This window comes from Idiotropiscis lumnitzeri, chromosome 5, assembly GCF_059441095.1.
Source record: "Idiotropiscis lumnitzeri isolate Australia: NSW breed Sydney's pygmy pipehorse chromosome 5, RoL_Ilum_1.0, whole genome shotgun sequence".
NCBI classification, from domain to species: domain Eukaryota; kingdom Metazoa; phylum Chordata; class Actinopteri; order Syngnathiformes; family Syngnathidae; genus Idiotropiscis; species Idiotropiscis lumnitzeri.
In genome coordinates, this window is record NC_142395.1 from 28,913,454 (window position 1) to 28,927,390 (window position 13,937).

The following is a 13,937-nucleotide window of genomic DNA, read 5'->3' on the forward strand; positions in this document are numbered from 1 at the left end:
TTATATCTCATCAGTGTGGATTGTCGTTTTTCATCCGCGACATGGACACAAGTATTTAGACACTAGTATAGTAATCCAGGCGGTAGGAGAAGCGGTACAGAGAATGGATGGATGGAGATTGTAGTCCAATGGCATTTGATAAAGAATCATTCGTTCAACACATCCCTCTGTTTTCTTTGCCGCTTGTCCTTTCAATTTGTTCTTCATGAAAATTCATTTTTTTAAATCAACTCACTGTATTTTGAGGAATATAAGCTGCTACGATTTTTCCTAGATTTTGAACCATGCGGCCAAGACAACGGTGCAAATTTTCTGTGGATTCTTCTTTCACCAGTAGGGGGCGCTCTATAGTTCAGATAATACACTAAATAAATGTCGATTTTTTTTTTTTGGCCCAAAAAAAAGAATTGCTGCGATTTATATACAAGTGCGGAGAATGCGATAATTATTTAGTTAGAATGATTTTTAATGCATGCTACTAAAACTTAAATTCTTCTTGTTTGTAAACAAGTTTTATATTAAAATCCCATTTTTTGTTTTTTTTCCACCTTCTTTTCCTTCCGTCGTACATTACAAAGATTGCTTAACATTGGCTAAAATGCTCGAGGATACATCTGCTGATGCTCAGGAAACATCACATAAGTATATAAAGTAAATGAATGATTTAAATAGTCATATTGCTTCATCTTTTCCCAACCAGTCAAATTGACATTCTTTCCCTTTTCCTTGAATGATTATCATTTTCTCACTTGTCTCGTCCTCATCGGTCATCCTCGTAGCTCTTGTCGGTCCCCTCTCCTCCTCCTCCTCCTCCTCCAGCGCCGCTCTAATTGAACTTGGGGTCGGTGGTGGTGCAGAATCTTCCAGCTGAGCAGAAGAGAAAGACTTTAATTCCCGCTCTCAGGATGGGTCTGCGACACACACAATGGCCCTGCCATCCTCTCTGGCCCCATAGATTCCCCGCTGAAAGCCTTCTCCTCAGGCCGCTTTTTAATAGGCCTTCTCCCACCCTGCACGCGCTCGCACATTCACGTATACACACATGTATCAAGGCGCAAGTACACGTGCACCTTTGCAACAAAACACATGCGGCAGTCATTGACCCCCCTGTGTGTGTCTGTCACACTGCGTTGGGCTCTTTGAAGTGCTCCCGAGGCCAGATGACAGCCTTTTAAATCTCCGTATCATGCAGAGGCGGAGCCGCGAAGCAAAGGCTACTTCTCTGCCGAGTCACAATTGGAAGGAGAAAAAAAAAAAAGCACTCAAGAGCAGACTTTATGCGCGGTTCTTGCCGATTCGCTCCTCTGTATTTTAAAAGCACTTGATGCAAGCTGATTTACGGGGGGGGGATAACGAGGACTTCTGGGTGAGGGTCCTGATGACGGAGTGTGACTCATTTCTTTAAGAAAAGTACATTCGAGGGCAGTTCGTATCAGTGGAAATCATTTTGTAAGGTCTTTTGAGGTCATGTTGATTTTAAATGTTTGTGGCCTTGTTGGCCTTGGTTTGATTTTTATTTAATTTTTATTATTATTATTTTTTTTAGGTTGATCATAAAGCCGGTAGAATCTGTACACTGAAAATAAAGGAATGAATCTTTCTAAGCCCATGCCGTGTGTACCAGGTTACATCACGCTAGTGATGGGAAAATGAAGCTTCATGAACCAGCTGTTGTATTTTTGAGTGTTCTCATTTTTCATATTTGTGCATGACTTCACGTTTCCACGACGCTGTCTTGCGATTCCCATTGCCGTCTTGGCTGGCGGCTAACAGCTAGCGTCGATTTACGGCTAACTGGCGGACAAACAAACAAGCTGCGTTATGAACTCAAAATGTTGCCAAGGCATGAATAATTTTGGGTGCAGCTTTTTTCTTTCTCCCTTTTTTTTTTTTTTTCTTTTTAGTTTGGCATTTTACTGTGACATTGGAATTGTGAATAAATGACGGCAGCAACTGAACTGATGCCATTATTTCTTGAATATGGAGTTAATTTACATCATAAATCACATTAAATGCCAAAATTAGACCTTTAATCATACATCTTTGAGACTTTTTAGGTTGTGCAAACAACAAGCTGGGTTTACAAATTTTTTTTAATTAAATAAAAAAAAGTTTGTCAGTTTTGGTGAGAAAAGTGCACTTAAACACTGAAGGGACTAAATTGGAGTTGGAATGAAAGTGATCTGGTCATCAAAAAGTGCAAGTGGATGAAGACCGCAATTGGAGCCCTGCCATCCTTTTGTACATGTTCATAAAACATAACATTTTTATTACACACTTTGGGGAACATCTCATTAAACCTCTGTGTAATGACTTTGCATAAATACGTTGTTGAATATTATCAGTAGGCACAAATCCTAAAATGTATTTTTGTGAGTGGGAGAAACGACTCCGAGAACATGCAAATTCCACAGCCGGAATCGAATCCTGCACCTGAGTGCTGTGAGGCGGACGTGTTAATCAGTCGTCCACCGTGCCGTCCGTTATTTATTTTTTTTTATTTATTAACAATGACCTGCTCTTACCCTCCACTTATTTTTTTTTTTACCTGGCAGTTGTCGAATAAGGAGAATACAGCCCGTTTTCTTCATTTTGAATAACATTACGTAGAAAATGCTTTTATTTTGCTCAAAAAGATCGGAACCATTGTCCTTGTCTGTTTGCAGGCAAGTGCGCCAATCAGATTATGCTGCACCGTTGTCAGTGCTCTGCGCTTTTTTGTGTGGGTTAGCAGGAACATTGAACGTTGCCTAGATCTGACACTGGCTAACAACATAACGTTAGCTCACCCCCCCCGTGCTTTAGTGCCACAGCAAATTAATTCTCCCCGCAGATCAATGCTCTCATGCCCTACACACATTGGCACATCGTGACGGTTTGCAAGCAGGCTGCTGCATCAGCTGCCTCGTTTTCTGCCACTCGAGCATCCTCCAAACGACCTTGTTTATCAATCAGATAAGCGCGCTGAGGCCAATAGAAGTCTTTTTTTTTTCCTGCATATGGGTACAAACAAAAAAAGGTGGCCTTGTTACCCTCCGCACTGTCCAAATCAATAACAAATAGGTGTCTCTCTCGCTTCCCATCGTGACTGAACGCTGTCACTTTATGTCGCTAAGGCACATGTCTAGTCCGGGGCGATTAGAAGTTGGTGGCTGCAAGGAAATAGAAAAGTCAGGCCAGAGGGTGACAGAGGAGAGATGATGGCATGAAAAGAAGGGAAGATATGAATGCCAAGATGTATGCAATTTGATTTAATACATTTCCACTACTTTTACTTACTGATGGGTAAATGAAGCTTCAAATGTGCTTCATGAACCACTTGTAGTATTTTTGGACTCCTCTAGATGGCACTCTCTGGACAACATTTAGCTGAAAGCGCACTGAATTGCCATTTTTTTTAAAGCAACAGTGCCATCTAGAGGACTCCAAAATACAACAGCTGGTTCATGAAGCAAATTTGCTTCATTTTTCCCACGGCTACTTTGACTCATTGCCGTCTGTCACCTGACAAAAATGTGCTTCAAGTGCAACATCTAACGACGGCAAAGGGCGAGTTGGTCAAGTTGCGCAATCATCCTGAACACTAACACAGACTCCACAAGACAGCAAGGCGTGTCTTAACAAGCCACGGTGTTACTAAACTGCTTTAGTGACTTGTGATTTGCAATCAACAGGCTTCTTCATCTTCACTTTTTTTACAGAGCAAATCAGCATATTTGATCGCTTTATAATCCAGTTTTACTATCACACAAGATGTCTTTTTTTTTAATTTTTTATTCACAGTTACGGAATTAGAGTAAGTCCTCTCATGTTTAATGGATGATATTCCATTTCAGGCTGCGCATAATAAAAGATGAATGTTTTTATGACAATGGCCCTGATGGTATTGATATACATTAGCTGTCTGAATACACTCATGTATTATTTATACATGTAAATATGAAAGCAATTATTCAAAGCTTAGCAAGTGTGTGTGGCCCTGAATTATATGTTAGTGTAAAACAATCCAGCTAATTTCCTCACACATCAATCACTTAGCTAAGAAATATGAATATAAGAATAGAGCTGAATATTCATCAAGTGAGCAGAACACAAATAGTGAGGAAAAGAGATTAATAGTTAAACGCAGGAATTGCATTAGTTTGTCTCTAAAAGCGCCAGGAGTCATCGTTTGTCATCATCTCAATGTATGATTTGGGTGTCTGGAAATGTTTCCATTGAGCCGTCGCGTTTATTTCACAATTGAAAAAAACATTTCGCAGGTGTCTGCGACGTGCTTTCATGAAATTACAACACATTTTTCCCCATCTTTTTAGAGTCTACTTGAAATGAGCTTTCCGACCTTTGTTACCATGACGATGATAAGGCGTTGTTATGAACTGGCTTCACTTGAACCCAACCAAGAAATACAATCGAGCTGCACACCGGGCAGAAAAAAAAATGTAAACCTTGGTGTTCTTATGTTTTAACTTGGCTGACTAATATTCAACACAAATTATTTTTAGGATTGTTTCTCACTCTTTGCCAAAGTGCTTGACAAAAACATTAAAAGCACGACAGAAAGAGAAATAAAATATTAATATTGACATTGCAATCTCATAAAAATCTAAAATAATTTGATTGCATTTATTAAAAGCAAGCATCAGTCTCAATAAATTCCTTTGTAAAAACAAAGCGTGCAAATGTGATTCACGAGAATGCTGTCGTATGTTTTCACTCATTTAAACAAACTGACACTTTGTTCCACAGGTGAGGAGCACGTCATTAAAAGGTGTGAATTAGAGAAAATTCTCCTTTTTCCTGAGCGACATGAAGTCATTAAATAAGCAAAATAGAATCCTTCCTGATGATTACATTGGTTTACAAAAAAATTCAGGGCAAGGATGTGAATAGTAGTGATGGAAAAATTAAGCTTCAAATTTGCTTCGTGAACCAGCTGCTGTATTTTTGTGTCCTCTAGATGGCACTGTTGCTTTAAAAAGTGGCAATTCATTGTGCTTTCACCACATTCTTGAACAGAGAGCGCCATCTAGAGGAGTCAGAAAATACTACAACTGCTTCATGAAGCAGATTTGAAGCGTCATTCATCCATCATTAGTTAATAGGTGTGTTTTGCTGATTTTGATGTAGTAAATTCAAATTTCTGGACAGTTTTGCTCCGTCACCTCTCTCTCTCTCTCTCTATTTATTTTGCTTTCACATCTTTTTTCAAGTATACCACATGTGGCAGATTTTCTTTGACACCTTGTTTACATGCATCAAAGTAATCTTAGATCCTCATTGCTTCTGTTGTAGTTCTTGAACACATCCCGACTGTCCCAGTGACAGCAAAAGCAGCGGTGCTTTGTAAAAGCCGCTTGTCGACCTATCGACATGACACCAATAACCTTGAGGTCACCACAGAGAGCCCACTGGTACTGGTCGTACTTAAGAGCTTCTAAAAGGAGCTCCATGTTGTCATATGTCTCCTTCAGATGGACTGAGTGGGAAATGGCAATACTGGAGGAATTATTCCCATTGTGCAGAAGCACATCCTTGAGTCTCCGCTTGGAAGAGTCGATGAAAAGATGTCAGTCTGAGGGATTGTGTGTGTGTGGGTGGGGGGGGACAAGTAAGGTCAACAAGTCAGAGACATTTGTGCATTCGCACAACCTGTTTTCCATGTCGAATAATGAAGCAAATTCTTTGTTGTGTGTCCTGAAATAACATCGGACCAGGTTCCACCGCTTAAGATGGGATGCCAGAAGCTCTGACTGCTGCTTCGATAGATTCAAATCCCTGACAAGGTCATTCAGGTCTTTCAGTGCGACTCAGTGGGATTTGTTGCCACTTGCTCTTGAATAAACAGAAACATTGTCTTCAGACGATATTGACTTGGCAGATTCTTCCCCTGAAGGCATTTCTTCTTCTGACAAAGGAAGACAATGTGGATTTGTTCGAGGTGTCGGGACAGTTTGATCATCTGAGTGTTGAACCCCGCTCATAGTTGAGGGGAGGTTGGGATATGGTAGATTTTTCTCGAGATGAAGTATTAAAATTAATTCTATTTTAGTGATCGACTGATTATCGGCCAGGCTGATTATCGGGGCCGATCGTTGTCATTTTGCTGATTATCGGCATCAGCCTTTTTTTTTTTTTTTTTTTTTTTTAACTCTCAAGGAAAATAAATTAAAAGCTGTTTTATTTTAGCTCGCTGCAGCACACTTCTCTCTCTCTCTCTCTCTCTCTCTCTTCCTCTCTCTGCTGTGCTGTGCTGGTGACCCTGCAGAAGCAGATTGGCCTGCCTACATCACCGCAGTAAGCTGCCTGTTTGCTTTTTCACCACGAGTCACACGCAGAGCAAGGAAAGGCAACAGACTTTGCCGAAATTTTCATAAATGTCAGTCTACTCAACTCACAACTAAAAGAAAACGATTTAAAGAGATTTTTGTTTTCATTGGACTAAAAGACATGCAGCTGAGCCTGGTTTGAAGTGTTTAATTTTTTCAAAATTTTGACAGTTTTACTCTTTTTTTTTTTGTCAAATAATGAATATCGGCATGAAATATGGGTTATCGCCCTCCTTGACTACGAATAATCGGTATCAGTATCGGCCCTGAAAACAGCATACCGGTCTATCACTATTTGTAAGAAAGAAAAAAAAACAACAACAATCATCTGCATAGCTTCGTGGCTCTTTCCAGGCCATGCGGGCAGCAAAGTTGTGGGCTGCCTTCTTGCCGTTAAAGCATATAGTTAGTCCATTGATGCCGGGTTTATAACCGATGTGTGGGGCTCATCATTTTGTCCCGGTTTGCAATTTTACAGTCAAGTAAATCAAAGTAAACAGTTCTCAGGAGAGAAGTAATTGTTCGCCTCCGTGCAACTGTCGTGAAATCCCCACACGCACGCAGCAGAACAAATTTGCCTCGCTGATGCATCTTTGTTGTTTAGAAGTGCCTGAAGCCGTTGTTCAGATGCATATCAGCAAATAAAAATATATAGTGCTCATATATAATTTGGTTTTGTGAATTGTCGCTAAATCGCATTCGACATACAAAACGATTGTGTCATGAACATAAAAAAAAACATACATAAAACCAAAACCAATTGGATGTTTGTTGTAAGGTGAGCTGTATTAATTAAAAAACTAATTAAACAAGTCTGATGATTCTATAAATTGAATTGAACTGGGGGAGACCCAGTGATGGGTAAATGAAGCTTCAAATCTGCTTCATGAACCACTTGTAGTATTCTTGGACTCCTCTAGATGGCACTCTCTGTACAACCTTGGGCTGAAAGCACACTGAATTGCCATTTTTGAAAGCAACAGTGCCCTCTAGTGGACTCAAAAATACAGCAGCTGGTCCATGAAGCAAATTTGAAGCTTCATTTTCCCATCACTAGTGAGACCGTCTTCAAATGGTTGGATTCCAGTTTCTGAATATAAATGTGCAAAGCAGTGAATAAGACTGATCCAATCGCTACATCGTTACATTTTTGCACTAATAATTTCTATATTTGTTCGTGACCCATGTGGCCTATTTTGTAGTTTCAGTGGATTTTCTAATTCAGCCTGAACTGTAATCAACCAGGCCTTGTGAAGGCTATTGCGCCGAGTGATGAAATCTTTTTATCATTATTACAGAGTAGCGCTCATCCTGACGCACCATTTGCCCCGAGGCGGACCGATGTGTGCATGTTTGTGTTTGACAATGACGGGGCTCTCCCAGGCTCCGGGCCCTGCAGGTAATGAGGACCCGTCTGCTGAAACGTGCATATTCCCTTCATCCCTGAGGCTTTGTGTGTGTGTGCGTGTGTGAGGGTGTGTGGGTGTGGCCCGTCGTGCGTGCCTGGGAAGATGTGATTTCACAATGACAAAGCACTCTAATAGTAGGCTAGGCTTTAGCCATGAAGGACTCGGGATAATCCATCGGTTAACCAACAAAGCTCCCGGAACACCCACACACTAAAGGTTTTACTGGCTTCACAGTCGGTAAGAGTGGAACGAATAAAAACAAATTGTTAAAACAAACAGTTGTTTTTTTTTCCAAAACAATGTCATTGGAGGGCCATTTTGCGTTTATATTGACAGTGTTCGGAATCATTCACCTTCGCGTGTGATAGTGATAGACCGATATGCTTTTTTTTTTTCTTTCTTTAGGGATTATACGATACCAATTATTAGTCGTCATGAGGCCGATAACTGATATTTGAAGCCTAAAAAAGGGGAAAAATGCTGTCAAAATTGAAAATAATGGCAACTTCCAAACTTGACTTAGTTTAATTACCTTTTAGTACATGTTTATTAAACAACTTTAGTGATTTAAAGATTTTTAGAGCTTAGAAAATAGACGACTTAGTTTTAAAAGTCTTACAAAATGTGCACGAGCTCCCAGGCTCAGCTGCATTTCTTATAATTCAAAGAAAACAATCATCTCTAACATTTACTAAGGCAAATGGTTTTCCTTTAGTTGTGAGTTGTAGTAGACTGACGATATTAAAATTTCGGCAAAGCCTGTTGCCTCCCCAAGTGCGTGTGACTCAACGTGAAAAAGCAAACAGCTTACTGCTGATTGGCTGCTACCCACTGTACAAGGAGCCAATCAGCTGGTTCTGTGGGTGGGCCAATCTGCTTCTGCAGGCAGGGCCACCAGCACCGCAGTGAGAGAGAGAGAAGTGTGCTCCAAGGAGCCAAAATAAACCAGCTTTTAATTTATCAGCCGTGAAAAAAAAAAAGGCAGATGCCGATAATCAGCAAAATGCCAAATATCGTCTATCACAAGCGTGTGATACTCTTTAAGGCAGACTGTCCCTGTGAGTGATTGCATGTTTGCTTAGCGTGTTCCTTCTTGCACTGACTCTCATGCCTTTCCGGCCCAAAATCCACTCTTTCCAACAAATGAAATCTTGGTGATAAACGCCTTTGCACGCCGGTGCTGGAGTCGTGTCTCTGCATCTTAAAGAAGCAGCTTGGACAGATTGTCATCTTACTTTCTTGCGCTGATGCTTTATCTGGAGCGCTCACACTGGTCCGTCTTTGGCAGGATTGACGGCATGCATGGTAATGTTGGATGACAGTCGCTACATTTCCAAATGTATTGACCCATCTTTCCTCTGCATGTTAATGTGTGATTTGGTCCCAGTGATAGAAGATGTTAACACGCTACATTTTTTTTTGCAAAATCAAATCGGAGTCGATCTCTAAAGGTGGTAGATAAAAATATTGTGAATGGAGTCTGCCAAGTTTGATTCCGCTGAGCAACTGGGATGCAGTTCTGATCCCTCTGATTTATTTCTGGTTAAGTTCTTGCTCTGCAACGGGAAGTGAACACACGGGAAAAACTTGAGTGCTTCAACTGCCAGAAAAATTTGTCAATATAATCTGTGGGTTACTTTGGAGTTTCAGAATTTGGTGGCACCGGAACAAGTCAATGTATTTATTAGCTGCCACCGTTTTTCTTAAGGTATCTCCCTGCCCGACTGCTGGCCGCTGTCAACCGCCGTCTGCCTCCGTCGAGTTGACGCGACTTAAGCGTAGCTAAATGTCTGAAATATAACTAGTCGGGGTTCGTGTGCGCATTTGTGCTCTTGTCTGCTTCAGCCTGTGCAGAAGCGATCGGCACGGTATTTTTTATTTTGGGGAGGTGATCACATGAGCTCACGTTCCAAACTAGAACACTTTCATACTTTCACAGGTTGAAGTGGACAAGAGTAATAATTTTCGCCATTTTAGACAACAGAACTGACAAAGCGAGCAATATTACTAGAGGTGGGAAAATGAACATTCCAATTTGCTTCATGAACCAGCTGCTGTATTTTGGAGTGGCAATTTATCATAAATCTCATCACAAAAAAAAAAATCCTTAAATCACTGCATTTTTGTATTGATGTGATTTTTACATTTCGGATTTTTACATCATTTAGGAGTGAATGCATTCTAAATCGAAATCTTTTTGCCCAATTTGTAAAGTAACTAGTCTGAATAAAAATAAATGTAACATGTTAGATTTGCAGTTACTTCAAAACACATTACTGGCATCACTGCTTGCCGCCCGAAGACTTCGACAGGCTCACAATTAGATTCAATGGTCATGATTTGTCAAAGGTAAAGCTAGTTTCTGCTATTATTCCTTTGAATGGAGGTGGAAGTTAATTGGAAACTAATTTGCCGATCACTGGCGAGCTCGGAAGTACGTCAACAACCTGCTGCACAGTCCATTAGAGAGGAGAAATTGAATAGTTGAACACTCGCACCAAAGCGCAATTAAAAGTCAATTAACCCATTCCGGAAGTTGTTTTTCTTCAGGAGGTTTTAAATACAAAAATTTGAGCGCATTTACAATTATTAAATTGTGATCTTATGTCAAGCCGCCTCTGAATGTTCTGAACAAATCTTCTGTCATGATTTTGATTTCGAGCACCATAACGCAAAAAAAAAAAAAAAAGAATTGTCACGATATGATTTATCAATTTGACACAATTTAAGGTATTTTCAATGATAGATTGATGAATTCATTTGGGTTCTAATGACACGGAATGTTTTCCTTTTTAAGCACTTATGCAATAAATTTGGACCATCCGTCCTCTAATGTTAAATTTAGTAGAAAATAAAAGAATATCGACATGACATTTATTTTCAGGATTGTCCACAATTTGTTTTCCGTCAGAACTTGTCTGACCTCACTTTTGAATATTATGCATTATATCATGAGCTATATTCCACCTCAATCATAACAAATGTCCTGATAAAATGCAGGCGCAAGCGAAGGCATGAAAGCAGCGGTTGTGTTATTTTCTACAGGTTATCTGGGAGCGTTCACTGTGGGGGCCTGGGGGGGAGAGTCATAAACATTATGTTATATAATAAAGCAATGAATTCAAATAGCCTTGTTGTGTTCCTACACTGTGTTGCTTTTTTTTTTTTTTTTGTGTAAGTATGCGGCTGATTGCAAAGCCTGGCTGAGCTTCAATAAATGGAACCAAAAATGTCCGGATGTGCTGTGTCGTTTTACTCCATTGAGCTCTTTCGCTTATAGCTCATCCACCTTGCAAATGTTTGCACATGCACGCCAAACCACGTCTGTACCTTCATTCCCTTGAATAGAAACAAATTGTCTCTTGATAGGTCTCTTTTCAAAGCAACGGCTTTCAATTTTCCAGCTGACAACATGTGATTTCCTGGCATGTGGAGGCATTCTTGTGAACTTTTTCTTTTTTCTTTTCCCATACTCCAAAAATTGGCTCGCTGCTGCCTGTCATTTAATTATCCCTTCAAATGAACCAAAGCCTGGACACTGTCAGGCTTTAATGCATCAGAGCGAGCACATGTATTTGCTCTCTAAGCACCTCTCCATGAGCGAGTGTGTGTAATTGCCGGTCTCACCCCCGGCTTTTAAGAAAAGAGGACAGGAAGAAGTACTGATAGATGGCTATTAGTCTAATAACCATTCTTGCGTTTCTAAAGAGTGATGGTGGTGAAAGTTAATAAACAGAAAATTGGAGCAGATCACTCTCAGTGTGTTAGCATGTTGTATGTTTGCCGTGTGCTGCGATTGATGGCAGTCATTTGGGATGCCAGTGAGTGCCCGCAAGTGCACGACAAATGATTGACACCTCATTGCTATAGCTTATTAGTTGTTTTTCCTCAGCGTGTTGTCGCTTGTGTATCAAGCTAGTGGCATAAGATGGGGCCAGAGATGGCAGATTTTTTTTGGCATTTTATATTTGTCATGCACTGCAAGACTCAATCAATGTTTTAACAAATATGCTGAGTTTTTTTTTGCAAACTCCTCCTTTAAGAGATGTTCTTACTGCCTAACATTTGTTCAAAGGATATACTCAACACCTTTGCATATAAAATGTATTGTATGCAATGATCTCACATAATTTTCTCTTTAGTGTGAGGATACGAAAGCAGACCTTGTTCAGTTTTCTCTGATATTGTATTATCATTTTCCTGTAAGACAAAACAAAATAAGTGTGGTTGGGTGTGCCAGTTGCAAGAGGCAAATGCTAACTGAGATATGACCTCACCTTCGGTGAAATACGTAGATACCCTCGCAAGCTTTTATTTAACAATATCTTCTGTTTGTTGTTGAGTTGAGGTTGACATTTTCAGCTTGACAACAGCTACTTCAGTGGCACGAAATTCATCTTGTCTTTGTGTGAATTAGTTGATTTATTTTTTCATTTCTTCAGAGAAGTGGAGGTTGTTTTTTTTAGTTTTTTTTTTTACCTCTACTAGTTTCGACATGCAGCTACCGTCTTCTTCGGGAGCTTTAAAAAAAAGTCCTCTTGATGATCCAATCACTTCCGTGTATAGAGTCACGAAATTCATCTTGTCTTCATGTTAATTAGTTGATTTTTTTTTTCATTGGAGAAAAAATAGTTTTTTTTTATTGGAATAAAATAAACTTTCTTCAAATCATTTTTTGTCATTGAAAAAAAAATCAACCTACTAACATAAAGATGACAAGATGAATTTCGTGACTCTATACCCGGAAGTGACGTCACCTAGATGTGATTGGATCATCAGGAGGACTTTTTTTTAAACGTCCGGAAGAAGACGGCAGTTGCACGTCGACACTAGTAGGGATAAATAAAAAAAAGGCTGGAAAAAAAGCAACTAATTAAAACAACTACTTCAGTTACCCCATGAGATGTAGAGAAACACACATATGCACACAGACCCCGAGGAGGCCACTTCCATGTCCGAATGACAACAAAGGTATTCTTTTTTTTGGGGGGGGGGGCAGTCTGTGCTGATAATGAGACCAAGTGTGGCCAGGCGGCTGGACAAACAAATGAAACGGCTACAGAATCATTGGCTGTGTTTGATTCGCCTTCACTAATTGAAAGAGACCATCTGATAAATTGATAGAATGGGATGTACATCAGAATAGCAAGAGGCACCTCTTTGTTGTTCCCCATTGCCAAGCAAATCACACCCCAGCCTGTGTTGGAACACCCAGAGGGGAGCGTGTTTCCTGTGCGTGCGTGCGTGTGTGCGTGCGTGCGTGCGTGTGTGTGTGCCAGAGAGAAAGAGAGCGCTGGGTTGCTCGGATGTGTGCACAAGCGGCCCCGCTGAAAGCAAATGAAGGAGCACTTGTGTCAGCATTCTAGCGGGAGCGATGAGCCAAAAGCTACAACGCCACCCTTTTCTTTCTGTGCAGATTAGTGAGCGCACACCCCTTTCTTTTTCCGTGTTTGACTTGACACACACAGTTCCTGCGATAGGAAAGGTGGGGAACAAGGAGCCAAGAGTGTTTTAAAGCACAATTATCGAGACCAAAAATGGTGTACAATGAAAAGGGGGTGTTGGATGATGATTTTAAGGGCACATGGCTGAAAGTGTCCCCACCGAGCGGTTATTTTTTTTTGCTTGGTTCCCAAATCCATGTTACTATACCTGCTGAAAAAAAAGCAGTCTACATCTTTCCCTTTTGCACATTGGAAATGGCAAACAGCAACCATAATAAATTTGCATGCATAATAATTAATAATATGCCCTTTATTAGTCCCACAATGGGGAAATTTGAGATTCGAACCCAGGCCTCCTGGGGAGACTGGGTCCTGAACGCGGCGCCTTAGACCACTCGGCCATCCTGGCATGCAAGAGCCAATGTCATTTATTTGAAGTGACGATTATGACGTTGATAGTTAAAGTTGCTGCAAAGTGGAAATAAAGTGATTTTTTTTTTCTCCATGTTTTAAGAAGAAATCTGCAAATTGATGCATTCACCAATGCCGAACTGCAAATACGTGAGTGTTTACTGTATACAATATTGCTCATATATGCTCATTTACCCCTACAGGATGTTGGCTACCATCTGGACATCACTCAAGTGACTACTGCCTTCTTTGATGTGCGAAGTTGGAAAAAGTAAGATGCACCTCTTCTTATTTACTCTCTCATGGCTCTTTGCTAACGTATTATTTGAATATTTATATGAATA

At 40.3% G+C, this 13,937-nt stretch overlaps 1 long non-coding RNA gene across 3 annotated transcripts in view; it reads left to right on the top strand.

The window, feature by feature from the left end:
• Positions 1-13,937, top strand: part of LOC148337588 (uncharacterized) — a 243,301-nt gene that overhangs the window by 16,377 nt on the left and 212,987 nt on the right. For all 3 annotated transcript variants that reach the window (XR_015843115.1, XR_015843108.1, XR_015843116.1), the window contains exon 2: positions 13,797-13,864. This is a non-coding gene — a long non-coding RNA (uncharacterized LOC148337588). The remainder of the gene's footprint in view (positions 1-13,796; positions 13,865-13,937) is intronic.